Consider the following 22787-nt stretch of genomic DNA (forward strand, 5'->3'; position numbering starts at 1 on the left):
ACTGGCGTATAATTCCTGTGATACTGCCATATAATTCCTGTGATACTGGTGTATAATTCCGGTGATGCTGCCATATAATTCTCGGAATACTGGTGTATAATTCCCGTGATACTGGCGCATAATTCCTGTGATACTGGCGTATAATTCTTGTGATATTGCCGTATAATTCTCGGAATACTGGAGTATATGTCACGATCCGGGTATCTGGACGCCATTTCTTACCCATCAGATGCCTCCTAAGGCTGGCTCAGCGCTCCAGGACCGGATTCCATCTGTTATCCTAATGTTCACATTCCCGCATCCTCTCCTGTCTCTCTGAGACGCTGTCACAGTAACGCCTTATTACATCTGGCATGGCGTCTCCCGCGGCCTCCGCCGCCGTCCCTGAGCTTCTGCATGCAGAGTGTCAGAGTGGTGATTACGTCAGCCGCGGCCTCCGCTGTGTCCGCGTGGTTGGATGTGCACTTGTCAGCCTGGCGTCTCCTGTCTCCAGTGGCCGGCGCCGCCATTACTGTTTTCATTACCACATGGATTACAAACCAAACTTCCCTCCAAGTGTCTGCATGGGCGCAGCCATCTTGGATTCTGTCAGCTGATCATTTCCTCCAATCTGTTGTCAGTATTGTTAATCTGCATAATTGCCTAGCCAATCCCTTCCTTGCTGCAGGTATAAATACACTGTGCCTGAGCAAGGAAGGCGTCAGTGCTTTGGTTGTCAAACCTAGTTCCTGTTTGTCTCTCTCCTGTGATTGTCTTCCAGGTTCCAGCTCCTGTCTCAAGACTTCCACCATAGAGACCCGCACCAGCATTCCACCTGCGGTGTAGCCTGACTCTCCAATCCATTGTGGATTCATCTGTTTCCAGCTACAACATTACCTGCTTCCAGCCCAGCTTCCAGCAGAGTACAGCTTCTCTTAAAGGGCCGGTGTCCTTTCTACACTTTACCACTCTCCACCGGTATTATTATTTCTCCGCTCTCAAGTTCTACATTGCAGTTCATATTTCATCGCTCCCAAGTTCATTTATTATTTAACTGGTTCCAGCCAGTATCCACTCCGTGCTAACAACAGTCTGGTTCCAGCCAGTATCCACAGCAGCCGTTTTATCTTCAGCAACCCAGCTTTTCCTGGAACACCAGCTGGTACAATCCTGGGTTATCTCCATTGCTACAGTCAGGCCTGGTAAGGACTTTCCATCTAGAAGATTATAAGAACTATCTCACACTACCAGTGCCCTGTGGCTCCTGCCATCCTGTAGTACCCAGGAACTGTATTTATTCTTTGCTGACTTTTACGTTTTCTTTTACTGCTGCTGTGTTGCGGAGTTGTCATAATAAACATCATTGACTTTTATCCAAGTTGTCGTGGTCACGCCTTCGGGCAGTTATTATTCATGTTACTTACATGTCCAGGGGTCTGATACAACCTCCCAGGTTCCGGTACATCTCAGCCCCTACAACTGAGGCTGCCTCCCGTCAGCTCAGGCCCTCAGTTGTGACAGTAAGCACTGACCTAATGAATCCAGCCGGAGACCAGGATCAAGCGGCCAGGCCGATGCAAGAACTGGCAGCCCGACTAGAACATCAGGAGGCTGCACAGGGCCACATCATCCGCTGTCTCCAGGATTTCTCTACTCGGCTGGATGGGATTCAGACAACTCTCCGTGGATCAGGCGCGTCTGGTGCGTCAACCACAGTGACTCCAGCTATAACCCCACCCACCTTACCCATTTCTGCTCCACGTCTTCATCTTCCAACGCCAGCAAAATTTGACGGATCTCCAAGATTCTGCAGGGGATTTCTCAACCAGTGTGAGATTCAGTTTGAGCTACAACCTGGCAATTTTCCCAGTGACCGTACAAAAATTGCCTACATTATTTCTCTTCTCAGTGGCTCAGCCCTTGATTGGGCATCACCGTTATGGGAGAGGTCTGACACCCTGCTATCTTCCTACACTGCCTTCGTGTCAACATTCAGGCGCATCTTCGACGAGCCAGGCCGGGTAACCTCAGCTTCATCCGAGATTCTCCGTTTACGCCAGGGGTCACGTACTGTAGGACAATATCTGATACAGTTCCAGATCCTGGCATCCGAACTGGCATGGAACGACGAGGCCCTGTATGCTGCATTCTGGCATGGCTTATCTGAGCGTATTAAAGATGAGTTAGCTACCAGAGACTTACCTTCTAAGTTAGATGAGCTAATCTCACTCTGCACGAAAGTTGATTTACGTTTCAGAGAGAGAGCAACTGAGCGTGGAAGATCATCTGCTCCTCCTCCTCGTCAACTGTCACCATCTAAAGATGAGCCCATGCAACTTGGCCGTTCCCGTTTAACTCCTGCTGAGCGCCGAAGACGTCTCTCCGAGTCTCTCTGTCTCTATTGTGCAGCTCCGTCTCACACCATTAATGCCTGTCCCAAACGTCCGGGAAACTCCAAATCCTAGCTCGCCAAGGAGAGGGCCGGCTAGGAGTAATGATCTCCTCTCCATCTCCTCAAGATTGTAATCTCCCAGTCTCGCTTCAAGTTGCTCAACGTTATCGGAACGTCATTGCCCTCCTTGATTCCGGAGCAGCTGGGAACTTTATTACCGAAGCCTATGTTAAACGGTGGTCCCTACCCACCGAGAGACTTCCTTCGTCCATTTCTTTAACTGCCGTGGATGGCAGCAAAATTTTTGATGCAGTTATTTCTTTAAGGACTCTACCAGTTCGTCTGAGAGTGGGAGTTCTTCATTCCGAACTTATTTCTTTTTTAGTGATTCCAAGAGCCACACATCCTGTGGTCCTGGGCCTTCCATGGCTCCGTCTTCACAATCCTACAATTGATTGGACGACTACGCAAATCCTGGCATGGGGTTCCTCCTGTGCTGAGACATGTTTGTTTAAAGTATTGCCTGTCTGTTCTTCCTCCCCCAGGTCGTCTGATGTTCCACCTCCTCCATATCAAGATTTCACGGATGTGTTCAGTAAAGCTTCTGCTGATATCCTTCCTCCTCATAGAGAATGGGACTGCCCGATTGATCTCGTTCCAGGGAAGGTTCCACCTCGAGGCCGAACTTATCCGTTGTCTCTGCCTGAGACGCATTCTATGGAGGAATACATTAAAGAGAACCTAGCAAAGGGGTTCATTCAACCTTCTTCTTCCCCAGCCGGCGCAGGCTTCTTTTTTGTAAAAAAGAAAGATGGTGGTCTGCGGCCGTGCATCGACTACAGAGGTTTGAACGACATTACCATCAAGAACCGTTATCCTTTACCCCTGATTACTGAGCTCTTTGACAGAGTTAGCGGAGCTACCATCTTTACAAAGCTGGACTTGAGAGGTGCATACAATCTCATCCGGATCCGTGAGGGTGACGAGTGGAAGACCGCCTTTAACACCCGTGACGGACATTATGAGTACCTCGTCATGCCCTTCGGATTGAGTAATGCTCCAGCTGTCTTCCAGCATTTTATCAATGAGATCTTCAGAGACATTCTATACCGTCATGTCGTGGTCTATCTAGACGATATCCTCATTTTTGCCAACGATTTAGAGGAACATCGTTTTTGGGTTAAAGAGGTTCTGTCCCGTCTCCGTGTCAATCATCTCTATTGCAAATTAGAGAAATGCGTCTTTGAAGTCAAGTCCATTCCGTTTCTAGGGTACATTGTGTCCGGTTCCGGACTAGAGATGGATCCTGAGAAACTACAAGCAATCCAAAATTGTCCGATACCCTTAACCCTCAAAGGGGTCCAGAGGTTCTTGGGGTTCGCCAACTATTACCGAAAGTTTATACGAGACTTTTCCACCATTGTGGCGCCTATTACTGCTTTCACTAAGAAGGGTGCTAACCCGTCCAAGTGGTCTGAAGAAGCCATGCAAGCATTTCATCTTTTAAAACAAAGGTTCATCTCTGCGCCTGTTCTGAAACAGCCTGACATCGACTCTCCTTTCATCTTAGAGGTGGATGCCTCCTCCGTTGGAGTAGGAGCGGTGTTATCTCAGAGTGCTAAAGATGGCCATTTACACCCTTGCAGTTTATTCTCCCGGAAGTTCTCCCCAGCTGAGCGCAACTATGCCATTGGCGACCAGGAGTTGCTAGCCATCAAGCTCGCTCTAGAAGAGTGGAGGTATCTGTTGGAGGGAGCTTCTCATTCAATCACCATACTTACAGACCACAAGAATCTTTTATATCTGAAAGGCGCACAATGTCTCAACCCTCGTCAGGCCAGATGGGCACTTTTCTTTTCCAGGTTCGACTTTAAACTCCAGTTCTGTCCGGGCTCTCAGAATCGCAAGGCCGATGCCCTTTCCCGCTCATGGGAGCAAGAAAATGAGTCAGAGTCTTCAGACAAGCATCCTATTATAAATCCGTTGGCATTCTCCACGGTAGGGATGGACTCTACGCCCCCATCAGGGAAAAGTTTGGTGAAACCGATGCTAAGGAAGAAGCTCATGCATTGGGCCCATGCTTCCCATTTTGCCGGACATACAGGTATCCAAAAAACCCTGGAGTTTATCTCTAGGTCCTATTGGTGGCCAACTCTGAAAAAGGACGTCTTGGAGTTTATTGCATCTTGCCCAAAGTGTGCTCAACATAAGGTATCCCGCCAGTCGCCTGCGGGGCAACTGGTTCCACTATCTGTTCCCCGTCGACCTTGGACCCATTTGTCGATGGATTTTATTACAGATTTACCCATGTGCAACAAGTTCAATACCATCTGGGTGGTAGTTGACCGGTTCACCAAGATGGCACACTTCATTCCTCTCACCGGTCTTCCGTCAGCTTCCAAGTTGGCTCAAGTATTCATACAAGAGATCTTCCGACTCCACGGTCTTCCTGAAGAAATTATCTCAGATCGAGGAGTTCAATTCACAGCCAAATTCTGGCGAAGTTTACGTCAAGTCCTTCAAGTCAAGCTAAAGTTTTCCACGGCTTACCATCCTCAGACCAATGGTCAAACCGAGAGGGTGAATCAGGACTTGGAGGCCTTCCTCCGCATCTATGTGTCCTCCTCTCAAGATGACTGGGTTCAATTACTTCCCTGGGCCGAGTTCTGTCATAACAACCAGTATCATTCTTCATCTGCTTCAACACCATTCTTCACTAACTTTGGATTCCACCCTAAAGTCCCTGAGTTCCAACCGCTTCCAGCAACTTCTGTTCCCGCAGTGGATATCACCTTGCATCAGTTTGCCAATATCTGGAAGAGCGTACGATCAGCTCTGCTCAAAGCATCGTTCAGGTACAAGAAGTTTGCGGATAAGAAGCGTCGAGCAGTTCCTGCTCTCAAGGTGGGTGATCGGGTATGGTTATCCACGAAGAATTTGAGGTTAAGAGTTCCCAGCATGAAGTTTGCACCTCGCTATATCGGTCCTTTCAAGATTGAACAAGTCATCAATCCTGTTGCTTACAGACTTCAGTTGCCTCCCTTCTTAAAAATACCCAGGACATTCCATGTTTCCCTGTTGAAACCGCTGATCTTGAATCGGTTTCATTCCTCACTTCCTCCAACTCCGAAAGTCCAAACTCAACGAGGCGTTGAGTATGAAGTGGCCAAGATCCTGGACTCACGTCACCGTTACGGTCAACTACAGTATCTTATTGACTGGAAGGGTTACGGCCCTGAGGAACGTTCATGGACCAATGCTTCTGATGTCCATGCTCCTGCCTTGGTCCGGAGATTCCATTCCAAGTTTCCTCAAAAGCCAAAGAAGTGTCCTGGGGCCACTCCTAAAGGGGGGGGTGCTGTCACGATCCGGGTATCTGGATGCCATTTCTTACCCATCAGATGCCTTCTAAGGCTGGCTCAGCGCTCCAGGACCGGATTCCATCTGTTATCCTAATGTTCACATTCCCGCATCCTCTCCTGTCTCTCTGAGACGCTGTCACAGTAACGCCTTATTACATCTGGCATGGCGTCTCCCGCGGCCTCCGCCGCCGTCCCTGAGCTTCTGCATGCAGAGTGTCAGAGTGGTGATTACGTCAGCCGCGGCCTCCGCTGTGTCCGCGTGGTTGGATGTGCACTTGTCAGCCTGGCGTCTCCTGTCTCCAGTGGCCGGCGCCGCCATTACTGTTTTCATTACCACATGGATTACAAACCAAACTTCCCTCCAAGTGTCTGCATGGGCGCAGCCATCTTGGATTCTGTCAGCTGATCATTTCCTCCAATCTGTTGTCAGTATTGTTAATCTGCATAATTGCCTAGCCAATCCCTTCCTTGCTGCAGGTATAAATACACTGTGCCTGAGCAAGGAAGGCGTCAGTGCTTTGGTTGTCAAACCTAGTTCCTGTTTGTCTCTCTCCTGTGATTGTCTTCCAGGTTCCAGCTCCTGTCTCAAGACTTCCACCATAGAGACCCGCACCAGCATTCCACCTGCGGTGTAGCCTGACTCTCCAATCCATTGTGGATTCATCTGTTTCCAGCTACAACATTACCTGCTTCCAGCCCAGCTTCCAGCAGAGTACAGCTTCTCTTAAAGGGCCGGTGTCCTTTCTACACTTTACCACTCTCCACCGGTATTATTATTTCTCCGCTCTCAAGTTCTACATTACAGTTCATATTTCATCGCTCCCAAGTTCATTTATTATTTAACTGGTTCCAGCCAGTATCCACTCCGTGCTAACAACAGTCTGGTTCCAGCCAGTATCCACAGCAGCCGTTTTATCTTCAGCAACCCAGCTTTTCCTGGAACACCAGCTGGTACAATCCTGGGTTATCTCCATTGCTACAGTCGGGCCTGGTAAGGACTTTCCATCTAGAAGATTATAAGAACTATCTCACACTACCAGTGCCCTGTGGCTCCTGCCATCCTGTAGTACCCAGGAACTGTATTTATTCTTTGCTGACTTTTACGTTTTCTTTTACTGCTGCTGTGTTGCGGAGTTGTCATAATAAACATAATTGACTTTTATCCAAGTTGTCGTGGTCACGCCTTCGGGCAGTTATTATTCATGTTACTTACATGTCCAGGGGTCTGATACAACCTCCCAGGTTCCGGTACATCTCAGCCCCTACAACTGAGGCTGCCTCCCATCAGCTCAGGCCCTCAGTTGTGACAGTATAATTCCTGTGACATTGCCGTATAATTCTCGGAATACTGGCGTATAATTCCTGTGACATTGCCGTATAATTCTCGGAATACTGGAGTATAATTCCTATGATATTGCCATATAATTCCTGTGATATTGCCGTATAATTCTCGGAATACTGGCGTATAATTCTTGTGATACTGCCATATAATTCTCGGAATACTGGCGTATAATTCCCGAGATACGGGTGTATAATTCCTGTGATATTGCCGTATAATTCCTGTGATATTGCCATATAATTCTCGGAATACTTGCGTATAATTCCCGTAATACGGGCGTATAATTCCTGCGATATTGCTGTATAATTCCCGTGATACTGCCATATAAATCCAGTACCCCTGCCATATAATTCCATATAATTCTGTATAAATCCAGTCCAATAGTGCTACCATATAAATTCAGTGGTGCTGTCCTGTGCTGTATATTATTTACTCCAAATAAAGGGGTTATTAATATTTAATCCAAATAATTTTTACAGGGTTTGCCCTGTGAGGTGTAGGGGTAAACTCTCTTGTGCCGCATATTGTTATATAACTCCAGAAAAATAATGGAGAACAAAAATTTGGAGGATAAAATAGGGAAAGATCAAGAACCACTTCCTCCTAGTCCTGAAGCTGCTGGTACTAGCCATGACATAGATCAGTGGTGGCCAACGCGTGGCTCTTGAGCCACATGCGGCTCTTTCTGTATTCAAATGTGGCTCCCAACACTAAAAGTCACATCACCACAAGAGATATGTAGACTGCCGCACTCCAGCCAGACATGCAGCAGCACTACGTAGACTGAGAACTGAGGGAGCCAAATACACACGGGGGAGCTGGCTGGAGTGACACAGGCGGGTGCTGGCTGGAGTGACACAGGAGGGTGCTGGCTGGAGTGACACATGGGGAAGCTGGCTGGAGTGACACAGGCGGGTGCTGGCTGGAGTGACACAGGCGGGTGCTGGCTGGAGTGACACAGGAGGGTGCTGGCTGGAGTGACACAGGAGGGTGCTAGCTGGAGTGACACAGGAGGGAACGGAAGTGCATTATGTGAATCTGGCTTTTCAATATATTTTATGCAGATCTGGCCTTTTCAATTATTTGATGTAGAAGTGGCTTTTTCATTGTATTTTATGTTGGATATGGCTTTTTAAATGTATTTTATACCAGGGGCGTGGCCTAGCAGGCACAAGGTCACACCCCATTTTTGCAAGTGTGCCTTCGGCTCGAAGTCGGCTCTTTGATGTACCTAACAAGATATCTTGGCTCTTTGTCTCTGACTGGTTGGCCACCCCTGACATAGATGATGAAATGCCATCAATGTCGTCTGCCAAGGCCGATGCCCATTGTGCTAGTAGAGGGCATGTAAAATCCAAAAAGCCAAAGTTCAGTAAAAAGACCCAAAACGTAAATTTAAATGGTCTGAGGAGAAACGTAAACTTGCCAATATGCCTTTTACGACACGGAGTGGCAAGGAACGGCTGAGGCCCTGGCCTATGTTCATGACTAGTGGTTCAGCTTCACATGATGATGGAAGCCCTCATAACTGATGCCTTGACACTTATGTTGGTTTTAGACATGCGTCCGGTATCCGCCATTAGTGCAGTGGGATTTAGACAATTGATGGAGGTATTGTGTCCCCGGTACCAAATACCATCTAGATTCCACTTCACTAGGCAGGCGATACCGAGATTTTGCCATTTAATTCCAGTGATTTGGACATACAATTATTAATTATAGTGATTTTGACAATTAATTCCAGTAATTTGGACGTATATTTACAGTGATTTTGCCAATTAATTCCAGTGATTTGGACGTATAATTATTAATTCCAGTGATTTTGCCAATTAATTCCAGTGATTTGGATGTATAATTCCAGTGATTTTGCCAATTAATTCCAGTGATTTGGCTGTATAATTATTAATTACAGTGATTTTGCCAATTAATTCCAGTGATTTGGATGTATAATTACAGCGATTTTGCCAATTCCAGTGACTTGGACGTATAATTATTAATTACAGTGATTTTGTCAATTAATTCCAGTGATTTGGACGTATAATTACAGTGATTTTGCCAATTAATTCCAGTGATTTGGACATATAATTATTAATTGTAGTGATTTTACCAATTAATTCCAGTGATTTGGACGTATAAATACAGTGATTTTGCCAATTAATTCCAGTAATTTGGACGTATAATTACAGTGATTTTGCCAATTAATTCCAGTGATTTGGACGTATAATTATTAATTCCAGTGATTTTGCCAATTAATTCCAGTGATTTGGACGTATAATTACAGTCATTTTGCCAATTAATTCCAGTGATTTGAACGTATAAATACAGTAATTTTGCCAATTAATTCCAGTAATTTGGACATATAATTACAGTGATTTTGCCAATTAATTCCAGTGATTTGGACGTATAATTAGTCATTTTGCCAATTAATTCCAGTGATTTGAACGTATAAATACAGTAATTTTGCCAATTAATTCCAGTAATTTGGACGTATAATTACAGTGATTTTGCCAATTAATTCCAGTGATTTGGACGTATAATTACAGTGATTTTGCCAATTAATTCCAGTGATTTGGATGTATAATTATTAATTACAGTGATTTTGCCAATTAATTACAGTGATTTGTACGCATAAATACAGCGATTTTGCCAATTAATTCCAGTGATTTGGACGTATAATTCCAGTGATTTGGACATATAATTCCAGTTGGAATTGTTTGTGTCGCTTGGCTTAGTCATACAGCTACCTCATTACACCTCTTCGACATCTTTGCATGTGGTGCTGTTTGGGGACTTTCTTTGATATCTGCCCTCCTGTCTGCCACTGCAGTGCTACTCCTAGATGGGCCAATTGTTTGTGTCACTTGGCTTAGTCATACAGCTACCTCATTGCACCTCTTCTACATCTTTGCATGAGGTGCTGTTTGGGGCCTAGTTTTTGAAAAGTGCCATCCTGTCTGACACTGCAGTGCCACTCCTAGATGGGCCAGGTGTTTGTGCTGCACACTTGTGTCGCTTGGCTTAGTCATACAGCAGCCTCGGTGCACCTCTTTTTCTTCTTTGCATCATGTGCGGTTTGGGGACTAGTTTTTGAATAGTGCCATCTTGTCTGCAACTGCAGTGCCACTCCTAGATGGGCCAAGTGTTTGTGCCGCACACTTGTGTCGCTTGGCTTAGTCATACAGCAGCCTCGGTGCACCTCTTTTTCATCTTTGCATCATGTGCTGTTTGGGGACTATTTTTTAAAACTGCCATCCTGTCTGACACTGCAGTGCCACTCCTAGGTGGGCCAGGTGTTTGTGCCGCACACTTGTGTCGCTTAGCTTGGTCATACAGCCACCTTGGTGTAACTTTTAGGCCTAAAAACAATATTGTGAGGTGTGAGGTGTTCAGAATAGACTGGAAATGAGTGGAAATGAATGTTATTGAGGTTAATAATATCGTAGGAGCAAAATTACCCCCAAATTCTTTGATTTTAGCCGTTTTTTATGTTTTTTTTTCCAAAAATCATCCAGATCCAAAACCAAAACACGGAAGGGTGGTTTTGGCAAAACCAAGCCAAAACCAAAACACGAAAGTGGAATTAGAACCAAAACACAAAACACGAAAAGTGCCAGCCGCACATCTCTAGTTTAATTCACTGCTTTTTCATTGTATTGTGGGAAAGCATAGCAGAAACTTGTTGTGGATAGAGCAGTGCACTACACTCAGTACATCAGAGACGTACAGTCAGGCAGAGCCTCCCCTGTCATACTGCCTGTCAAACTCTTGAGATTTTATATAAAAAATGATTAGAATAATACAAAGAAGATATTTATAACATAAACATCTTCTTTGTTTAGTGTAATCCTCTTTATAGCTAACACTCAGCAGCTTTGTGGAGATCCCTGGAGCTGCAGGTAGACAAGAGATGAGGCAGCAGCCGCTCTGCCTCGGTGCTACAGTCAGACACTGATTTGCAGAGCTGAGAGCAGCCAGTAACTCTGCACAGAAGGGGAGCCAATAGATGCATGCCTCTGAGAGTGGTACTTGTGCACTGATGGACACTTGGATGTGTCATGTGACCAGGAAGTGCATCATAGTCAGAACTCCCTCAGCAGCCGCAAGAGAAGACACATGGATGCCGGCAGGGACTGATTGGGGGCTGAAATTGGCACTGGCATGTGCCTTTATGGGCGCGCCTTTAGCACGCGTGCGCACATGCCTGGGGCGCGTGCTCCGTGAATGAGGTGTGCGGGCACTAAAGACGGGGGTGTGGACTCGTGGCACGCCCCCATTTCCATGGAGATGGGGGGTGCGACATGCATATGAGGCGTGCCACGAGTCAGAGGGACTTAGACTCGCGGCATGCCTCCATTTCTATGGAGATGGGACTGGAGGCAGAGGAGCGGCCAGACCAAAGAGTCAGAGGCAGCGCTCCGCGCGGTCTTCCCGGCTCTCTGTGGGACCGGACCAGCCCATCGGCCCTTCTGGCATTTGCCCGAAATGCCAGATGGGCAGTCCAGCCCTGGATGCAGGTAGGAGACTCAATGTATACTGTAGCTTAGTGTAGTAAGGGAGAGTTACAGTGAGTAGGGGGTGCGACAGGCTCCTAGAAATCATACCCATCCCATGTGTCCAGCCACTCACCTCACCACACTCCACTGATACAGGCCTCATGAGTCCAGGGGGCCCACACCCTGCACCCATATAGTTATACATAACTCTCCGGAGTCCCTTGGGGGCTGATACTGCAGACAGAAATCACAAGGAAAATGGAGCGGCAGACATTTTCCAAGGGAATTGTGCATTCAACATAACCAGTGATTTTCCCAGTGATTTGCAACATAGCCAGAGTCTACAGCGTGCAAGCACTGTCGTAACTGTTGCAACTGCCAGAGTGGGGTCCTGCACCGATCCCGCACATGGGCCCCGCCCTCTCTTAATCCGCCCCTGGTCCTAGACTAGTCTTAGTGGGATGCGGTTAGCATATCAGCATTTGTAATAGTCAGTTAAAATACTGGCACCGGAATTCCGACCCTCAACTGGAACACCAGCACCGGAAGACCGACATTACTCTCAATGCCGACACGGGAATCCTGACAGCCGGCATCCCAATCAGAAGTATTCCTGGCTTGGGTAAGGATTAGGCGGAGGAGTGTGGGGAAGTTAGGTTTAGGCAGTAGGGGTTGGGTTACCTCTCCCCCTCAGACTCTCCACCTCTCTACAAAACTTCAAACGGGCTCTCAAGACCCACTTCTTCACCAAACCTAGCCAAATCTCATCCTAACCCTCTGTTCTACACTCTCTATGTACCCCATCTGTGTCACCCCTATCTGTCTACCCCTCCCCTCTAGAATGTAAGCTCTCACGAGCAGGGCCCTCTTCCCTCATGTGCTTATCCTTTCTTACTTTAATAATCTTCAACTGCTTCAACTCCAGCAGTCTTCTGCCACCTGATACTTATTCCAGTGTCATCTGCTGATGTAACTATGTGTATTTACCCTGTACTTAACCTATACTGTCATCAACTGTAAGTTGCTGTTTTCCTGTTTGATTATTTATGTACTCTGTAATTGGGCGCTGCAGAACCCTTGTGGCGCCATATAAATAAAGGATAATAATAATAATAAATATACTACGGGGTTGGGGAGGGTTAGGGTTGGGCACTATGAGAGGGGAGTTAGAGCTAGGCGCTAAGGGGGGAGGGTTAGGGCTAGGCTGCATTGAGGGAAGGTTATGGTTAGGCACTAGGGGGAGGATAAGGGTTAGGCTGCAGAGGGGAGGGTTAGGGTTAGGCATTGGTAGGGCGGGTTAGGGGGGTAGAAGAAGACGGTTAGTATACTTATTGCACCCCTGTAGGGATTCTGAGCATCGGCATCCCAACTGCCAGCCTCCCGTATGTTTTCTCTCTCAGTGTATGTGTTCTGTATGCCAATTAGTTTTCATAGTTTCTTAAAATGTGATTAAACCACACCCTGCACCTATAGTCTATGTACTTGCCTCTTCCTGCCACTGTAGTCATTACAAAAATGGCACGGGTGCCATTATCCGGAAGATCTGCAGTAGAGAAATCACAGGTAAAATGGCGCCAGAATCTACTCAACGCATTTACTGGTGAGAGATGGGGGTGGGGGGTACGAGACGGGGAGGGGACGGCACATCAAAAGTAGAGATGTGCGCAGATCCCTTTGATTTGGGGGGTCATTCCGAGTTGATCGTAGCTGTGCTAAATTTAGCACAGCTACGATCATTCACACTGACATGCGGGGGGACGCCCAGCACAGGGCTATCCCGCCCGGCATGTCAGTGCCTCCCCCCCCGCAGAAGTGCAAAGGTATCGCACAGCGGCGATGCCTTTGCACTTCAAGAGTATTTCCAGACCAGCGCAGCTTTAGCGCGCTGGCCGGGAGATACTCGTCGCTCCCCGGCCCGCAGCAGCTGCGTGTGACGTCGTGCAGACACTGCGCCCCCCCCCTAAAAGGTCCGACCATGCCTGCGTTGGCCGGACCGCTCCCCCTAAATAGCGGCTTAACGCCGCCGTCCAGCCCACTCCCGCCCAGCGACCGCCTCTGCTTCAGAAGCAATCGCTAGGCAACGACGGCTGCCATGCGCCAGCACCCTGCGGCACTGGCACATGCGCAGTTCCGACCCGATCGCTGAGCTGCGACAAACTGCAGCGAGCGATCGGGTCGGAATGACCCCCTTGGGTCTAAACCATTGTTGTGTTTTGGTTTTTGCAATACCATCTTCAAGTGTTTTGACTTCGGTTTTGTGTTATGTCTTGGATCTGGGTTTCTTTAAAGTCGATAAAAATCAATTAAAAAAATAATAAAAACAGCTAATGTCATGTAACTTGGACCTGTTTTTCTTCGTACATTATTATTAACATGAATAACATTAATTTCCAATAATTTCCAGTAGAGACGTGCGGCGGGCACTTTTTCGTGTTACATAGTAACATAGTATCTGAGGTTGAAAAAAGACAATTGTCCATCGAGTTCAACCTATTTGTGGTCTCCTATGCACGATTATTTTGTATAAAATTTTGACTGAAGTTGATGACTGCCGTTATGTTTTACCCCTCTTTTTTATAATAACCATAGTGCATGACTATGCCCCGTAACCCTGGATATCCTTATCCATTAGGAATTTATCTAATCCATTCTTAAAGGTGTTGACTGAGTCGGCCATTACAACTCCCTCAGGCAGGGAATTCCAAACACGTGAAAAAGCCTTTACGCCGTATTGTGCGGAATCTCCTCTCCTCTAACCTGAGCGAGTGTCCACGAGTTCTCTGTGTTGATCTAACCAAAAACAGGTCCTGCGCAAGATCTGTATATTGTCCCCTTATATATTTGTAAATGTCGATCATGTCCCCTCTTAATCTCCTCTTTTCCAATGTAAACATGCCTAGTCTTTCAAGCCTTTCCTCGTATTCCAGCGTCTCCATACCCTTAATTAGTTTGGTCACCCGCCTTTGAACCTTTTCTAGCTCCAGGATATCCTTTTTGTAGTAAGGTGCCCAGAATTGTACACAGTATTCAAGGTGTGGCCTCACTAGTGATTTATATAACGGGAGTATAATACTCTCGTCCCTAGCATCAATACCCCGTTTTATGCATGCTAATATCTTATTAGCCTTCTTTGCTGCAGTCCTACTTTGGGTACTACTGCTTAGCTTGCTATCTATGAGGACACCTAAGTCCTTTTCCAGTACAGAATCCCCTAATTTTACCCCATTTAGTAGGTAGGTGTAATTTTTGTTCTTGTTACCACAGTGCATTACCTTACACTTGTCTGTGTTGAAGCGCTTTCTCTATTTGGCTGCCCATGCTTCTAATTTAACTAAGTCGTTCTAAAGAGACTCGGCATCCTCCTCTGTATTTATAACTTTACACAATTTGGTATCATCTGCAAAAATTGACACCATGCTCTCTAGACCTTCTGTTAGGTCGTTAATGAAAATATTGAACAATAATGAAAATATTGAACAATAATGAAAATATTGAACAATACTGTGTTCTGTGTTTTGGATCTGCATACCCGCTCGTTTTTGGATCTGGATTGGTTTTGCCAAAACCACCCTTTCAGGTTTTGGTTTTGGGTCTAAAGGATTTTTCAAAAAAACATAAAACAGCTAAAATCACAGAATTTGGTGGTAATTTTTATCCTACGGTATTATTAACCTCAATAACATTAATTTCCACTCATTTCCAGTGTAATCTGAACACCTCACACCTCACAATATTGTTATTAGGCCAAAAGGTTGCACCAAGGTCACTGGATGACTAAGCTAAGCGACACAAGTGGGCGGAACAAACACCTGGTCCATCTAGGAGTGGCACTGCAGTGTCAGACAGTAGGGCAGATTTACACACTAGGCCCCAAAGAGCACATCACGCAAAGAAGTAAAAGAGGTGCACCGAGATTGGTGTATGACTAAGCCAAGCGACACAAGTGGGCGGCACAAACACCTGGCCCATCTAGGAGTGGCACTGCAGTGACAGACAGTCTGGCAGATTTACACACTAGGCCCAAAACAGCACATACTTGACAATGTACTTCTCTTTAATTTAATTTGTCACTTGACAATGACTTCTGATGAATGTGCTGCAGGTGACGTATAAGGGAGGATGTTCCTAGGTGGATAATGTCCTTACCTCTACTTATTATGGATTGACAAAGGCAACACACGGCTTGACATCTGTTGTCAGAGGCGTATCTACCTATTGGCCAGGATGGCACTCGCCAGGAGTGCCACCTGAGAAGGGGCGCCAGCCGACGGTGCCAGGGTAGATACACCTTGCACCTTTGTTCCCCCTTCCCCTGGCAGTTCCTCACCCGCCCCGGCATTAACCACGGCAGGCAGCAGCTGGAGCCACTGTAAGGCGCCGGGTTCCAACGCCGCATCGCATTACAATAAAGCTACATAAACTACAGCTCCCATTAGCCCTTGCTGGCGGAGCTCACAGAAGCAAGAGCTGCTCGGAGCTGTAGTTTATGCAACGTTTCTTTATTGTAAGGCAGCACGGTGCTGGACCCCGGCGCCTTACAGTGGCTCCAGCTGCTGCCTGCCGTGGTTGAGGAACTGCTGTGGGAAGGGGGAACAAAGCCTCTTGAAAAAAGTATATAGGGGGTAATTCTGAGTTGCTTGCAGCAGGAACTTTGTTAGCAGTTGGGCAAAACCATGTGCACTGCAGGTGGGGCAGATATAACATGTGCAGAGAGAGTTAGATTTGGGTGGGTTATTTTGTTTCTGTGCAGGGTAAATACTGGCTGATTTATTTTTACACTGCAATTTAGATTGCAGATTGAACACACCACACCCAAATCTCTCTCTCTGCACATGTTATATCTGCCTCCCCTGCAGTGCACATGGGCCCTCATTCCGAGTTGTTCGCTCGTTATTTTTGTTTGCTACGGAGCGATTAGTCGCAAACTGCGCATGCGCAATGTACGCAGCTCGCCTGCGCCAAGTAAATTTGCACAAAAGTTTGGTATTTTATCATGGCCTAACGAGGTTTTTTCATCGTTCTGCTGATCGTAATGTGATTGACAGGAAGTGGGTGTTTCTGGGCGGAAACTGGACGTTTTCTGGGAGTGTGCGGAAAAACGCAGACGTTTCTGGGAAAAACGCGGGAGTGTCTGAAGAAACGGGGGAGTGGCTGGGCGAACGCTGGGCGTGTGTGTGACGTCAAACCAGGAACGAAAAGGACTGAACCGATCGCAGTGTAGGAGTAAGTATCGAGCTACTCAGAAACTGCTAAGAAATTTCTATGCGCAATTCTGCTAATCTTTCGTTCGCAATTCTGCTAAACTAAGATACACTCCCAGAGGGCGGCGGCTTAGCGTGTGCAATGCTGCTAAAAGCAGCTAGCAAGCGAACAACTCGGAATGAGGGCCATGGTTTTGCCCAACTGCTAACAAAATTCCTGCTGCGAGCAATTCAGAATTACCCCCATAGTATTTATTACTGCATATTGCAATAAAAAGTGCAATATATGTCACAAAAAGTGCATCTTAGAAATAGGAGACTGGATTCCATATATCATTTATCATTTTGTTAGCATGTCATGAAGAGAAAACTTATCTAAAAGATGCCAGGGTGGTAAAGCAATTGCCAGTCATCCTAAGAGGTTTACAGCTCGACAGCTGTTTCGGTGCTCCTAGCTGCACCTTACACATGAGCATGTTGCTGGCTATTTTTTTTTATACCTAGAGAGATATATATATATATATATATATATATATATATATATATATATATTACAGTAATAAATACTATATACTTATTTCACTGAATTGGATGTTGCTGGCTATTTTTTTTTACCTGTATTGAACCTTTATGAGCCTTGCACTCCAGAAATTGTACTGTAAAGTGTGCTGCTTGCCTCATATTAGATAGATATATATATATATATATATATATATATACACACACATACATACATACATACATACATACATACATATACAGTGCTCGAAGTGGGCTGGAATACATCGGTACGGCATAACGAGCACTTCTTCGAGCACTGAGTCTGAAGACCCCTGCCGCCGCATCGAGCTCTCGCTCCTATGACCACGGTTCTACTATTTCAAATCTGCCGCGGACCGACAGCCAATCGGGACCAGCTGTGCTGCCACTTCTGATTGGCTGCCGGTCCACGGCAGATATGAAATAGTAGCACCGCGGTCATAAGAGCTGCAGTGCCGACAACCACAGCCTCCTCCTCCTTGCACCGCCGCCGCCCTCTGCCTCCTCCTAGGGATGAGCGGGTTCGGTTCCTCGGAATCCGAACCCGCCCGAACTTCAGTTTTTTTTACACGGGTCCGAGAGACTCGGATCTTCCCGCCTTGCTCGGTTAACCCGAGCGCGCCCGAACGTCATCATCCCGCTGTCGGATTCTCGCGAGGCTCGGATTCTATCGCGAGACTCGGATTCTATATAAGGAGCCGCGCGTCGCCGCCATTTTCACACGTGCATTGAGATTCATAGGGAGAGGACGTGGCTGGCGTCCTCTCCGTTTATAGAGAAGAGAGTGAGACAGTAGAGAGAGACACAGTAGTAATTTTGGGGAGCATTAGGAGGAGTACTAGTAGTTACTTGCTGAAGTGATAGATAGTGTGACTGTATTATCTGACTTGTGGGGGAGACACTGACAGTGGGGAGCAGTTAGAGTCTGAGAGCAGGACTCAGGAGTACATATAACGTACAGTGCACACTTTTGCTGCCAGAGTGCCACACTGCCATTGTGACCACACTGACCACCAGTATAATATATATTGTGATTGTCTGCTTAGGAGTACTACTTGCAAGTTGCTGATAGTGTGACCAGTGACCTGACCACCAGTTTAATAATCACCACCAGTGAGTTTAATATATATATATATATATAATTGTATATAATATATATATAATATTGTATACCACCTACCCGTGGTTTTTTTTTTTCTTTCTTCTTTATACATACTACTATAGTAGCTTACTGTAGCAGACTGCGGTGCTGCTGAGCTGACAGTGTCCAGCAGGTCCGTCATCAGTCATTACATAATAAATATATATACCTGTCCGGCTGCAGTACTAGTGATATTATATATATATATATATATATATATATATATTGATTTCATCTCATTATCATCCAGTCTATATTAACAGCAGACACAGTACGGTAGTCCACGGCTGTAGCTACCTCTGTGTCGGCAGTCGCTCGTCCATCCATAATTGTATACCACCTACCCGTGTTTTTTTTTTCTTTCTTCTTTATACATACTACTATAGTAGCTTACTGTAGCAGTCTGCGGTGCTGCTGAGCTGACAGTGTCCAGCAGGTCCGTCATCAGTCATTACATAATAAATATATCTACCTGTCCGGCTGCAGTACTAGTGATATTATATATATATATATTGATTTCATCTCATTATCATCCAGTCTATATTAGCAGCAGACACAGTACGGTAGTCCACGGCTGTAGCTACCTCTGTGTCGGCAGTCGCTCGTCCATCCATAATTGTAGACCACCTACCCGTGTTTTTTTTTTCTTTCTTCTTTATACATACTACTATAGTAGCTTACTGTAGCAGTCTGCGGTGCTGCTGAGCTGACAGTGTCCAGCAAGTCCGTCATCAGTCATTACATAATAAATATATCTACCTGTCCGGCTGCAGTACTAGTGATATTATATATATATATATATATATATATATATATATTGATTTCATCTCATTATCATCCAGTCTATATTAGCAGCAGACACAGTACGGTAGTCCACGGCTGTAGCTACCTCTGTGTCGGCAGTCGCTCGTCCATCCATAATTGTATACCACCTACCCGTGTTTTTTTTTTTTTTTTCTTCTTTATACATACTACTATAGTAGCTTACTGTAGCAGTCTGCGGTGCTGCTGAGCTGACAGTGTCCAGCAGGTCCGTCATCAGTCATTACATAATAAATATATATACCTGTCCGGCTGCAGTACTAGTGATATTATATATATATATATTGATTTCATCTCATTATCATCCAGTCTATATTAGCAGCAGACACAGTACGGTAGTCCACGGCTGTAGCTACCTCTGTGTCGGCAGTCGCTCGTCCATCCATAATTGTATACCACCTACCCGTGGTTTTTCTTTTTCTTTCTTCTTTATTCATACTACTATAGTAGCTTACTGTAGCAGTCTGCGGTGCTGCTGAGCTGACAGTGTCCAGCAGGTCCGTCATCAGTCATTACATAATAAATATATCTACCTGTCCGGCTGCAGTACTAGTGATATTATATATATATATATTGATTTCATCTCATTATCATCCAGTCTATATTAGCAGCAGACACAGTACGGTAGTCCACGGCTGTAGCTACCTCTGTGTCGGCAGTCGCTCGTCCATCCATAATTGTATACCACCTACCCGTGGTTTTTTTTTTTCTTCTTTATACATACTACTATAGTAGCTTACTGTAGCAGTCTGCGGTGCTGCTGAGCTGACAGTGTCCAGCAGGTCCGTCATCGGTCATTACATAATAAATATATCTACCTGTCCGGCTGCAGTACTAGTGATATTATATATATATATATTGATTTCATCTCATTATCATCCAGTCTATATTAGCAGCAGACACAGTACGGTAGTCCACGGCTGTAGCTACCTCTGTGTCGGCAGTCGCTCGTCCATCCATAATTGTATACCACCTACCCGTGGTTTTTTTTTTTTCTTTCTTCTTTATACATACTACTATAGTAGCTTACTGTAGCAGTCTGCGGTGCTGCTGAGCTGACAGTGTCCAGCAGGTCCGTCATCAGTCATTACATAATAAATATATCTACCTGTCCGGCTGCAGTACTAGTGAAAATATATATATATATATATATTGATTTCATCTCATTATCATCCAGTCTATATTAGCAGCAGACACAGTACGGTAGTCCACGGCTGTAGCTACCTCTGTGTCGGCAGTCGCTCGTCCATCCATAATTGTATACCACCTACCCGTGGTTTTTTTTTTTTTTCTTTCTTCTTTATACATACTACTATAGTAGCTTACTGTAGCAGTCTGCGGTGCTGCTGAGCTGACAGTGTCCAGCAGGTCCGTCATCAGTCATTACATAATAAATATATCTACCTGTCCGGCTGCAGTACTAGTGATATTATATATATATATATTGATTTCATCTCATTATCATCCAGTCTATATTAGCAGCAGACACAGTACGGTAGTCCACGGCTGTAGCTACCTCTGTGTCGGCAGTCGCTCGTCCATCCATAATTGTATACCACCTACCCGTGGTTTTTTTTTTTCTTTCTTCTTTATACATACTACTATAGTAGCTTACTATAGCAGTCTGCGGTGCTGCTGAGCTGACAGTGTCCAGCAGGTCCGTCATCAGTCATTACATAATAAATATATCTACCTGTCCGGCTGCAGTACTAGTGATATTATATATATATATATATTGATTTCATCTCATTATCATCCAGTCTATATTAGCAGCAGACACAGTACGGTAGTCCACGGCTGTAGCTACCTCTGTGTCGGCAGTCGCTCGTCCATCCATAATTGTATACCACCTACCCGTGGTTTTTTTTTTTCTTTCTTCTTTATACATACTACTATAGTAGCTTACTGTAGCAGTCTGCGGTGCTGCTGAGCTGACAGTGTCCAGCAGGTCCGTCATCAGTCATTACATAATAAATATATCTACCTGTCCGGCTGCAGTACTAGTGATATTATATATATATATATTGATTTCATCTCATTATCATCCAGTCTATATTAGCAGCAGACACAGTACGGTAGTCCACGGCTGTAGCTACCTCTGTGTCGGCAGTCGCTCGTCCATCCATAATTGTATACCACCTACCCGTGGTTTTTTTTTTCTTTCTTCTTTATACATACTACTATAGTAGCTTACTGTAGCAGTCTGCGGTGCTGCTGAGCTGACAGTGTCCAGCAGGTCCGTCATCAGTCATTACATAATAAATATATCTACCTGTCTGGCTGCAGTACTAGTGATATTATATATATATATATTGATTTCATCTCATTATCATCCAGTCTATATTAGCAGCAGACACAGTACGGTAGTCCACGGCTGTAGCTACCTCTGTGTCGGCAGTCGCTCGTCCATCCATAATTGTAGACCACCTACCCGTGGTTTTTTTTTTTCTTTCTTCTTTATACATACTACTATAGTAGCTTACTGTAGCAGTCTGCGGTGCTGCTGAGCTGACAGTGTCCAGCAAGTCCGTCATCAGTCATTACATAATAAATATATCTACCTGTCCGGCTGCAGTACTAGTGATATTATATATATATATATATATATTGATTTCATCTCATTATCATCCAGTCTATATTAGCAGCAGACACAGTACGGTAGTCCACGGCTGTAGCTACCTCTGTGTCGGCAGTCGCTCGTCCATCCATTTTTGTATACCACCTACCCGTGGTTTTTTTTTTTCTTTCTTCTTTATACATACTACTATAGTAGCTTACTGTAGCAGTCTGCGGTGCTGCTGAGCTGACAGTGTCCAGCAGGTCCGTCATCAGTCATTACATAATAAATATATATACCTGTCCGGCTGCAGTACTAGTGATATTATATATATATATATATATATATTGATGTCATCTCATTATCATCCAGTCTATATTAGCAGCAGACACAGTACGGTAGTCCGCGGCTGTAGCTACCTCTGTGTCGGCAGTCGCTCGTCCATCCATAATTGTATACCACCTACCCGTGGTTTTTTTTTTCTTTCTTCTTTATACATACTACTATAGTAGCTTACTGTAGCAGTCTGCGGTGCTGCTGAGCTGACAGTGTCCAGCAGGTCCGTCATCAGTCATTACATAATAAATATATCTACCTGTCCGGCTGCAGTACTAGTGATATTATATATATATATATTGATTTAATCTCATTATCATCCAGTCTATATTAGCAGCAGACACAGTACGGTAGTCCACGGCTGTAGCTACCTCTGTGTCGGCAGTCGCTCGTCCATCCATAAATGTATACCACCTACCCGTGGTTTTTTTTTTTCTTCTTTATACATACTACTACAGTAGCTTACTGTAGCAGTCTGCGGTGCTGCTGAGCTGACAGTGTCCAGCAGGTCCGTCATCAGTCATTACATAATAAATATATCTACCTGTCCGGCTGCAGTACTAGTGATATTATATATATATATATTGATTTCATCTCATTATCATCCAGTCTATATTAGCAGCAG

The sequence above is a fragment of the Pseudophryne corroboree genome, chromosome 6 (genome assembly GCF_028390025.1).
Source record: "Pseudophryne corroboree isolate aPseCor3 chromosome 6, aPseCor3.hap2, whole genome shotgun sequence".
NCBI classification, from domain to species: Eukaryota; Metazoa; Chordata; class Amphibia; order Anura; family Myobatrachidae; genus Pseudophryne; species Pseudophryne corroboree.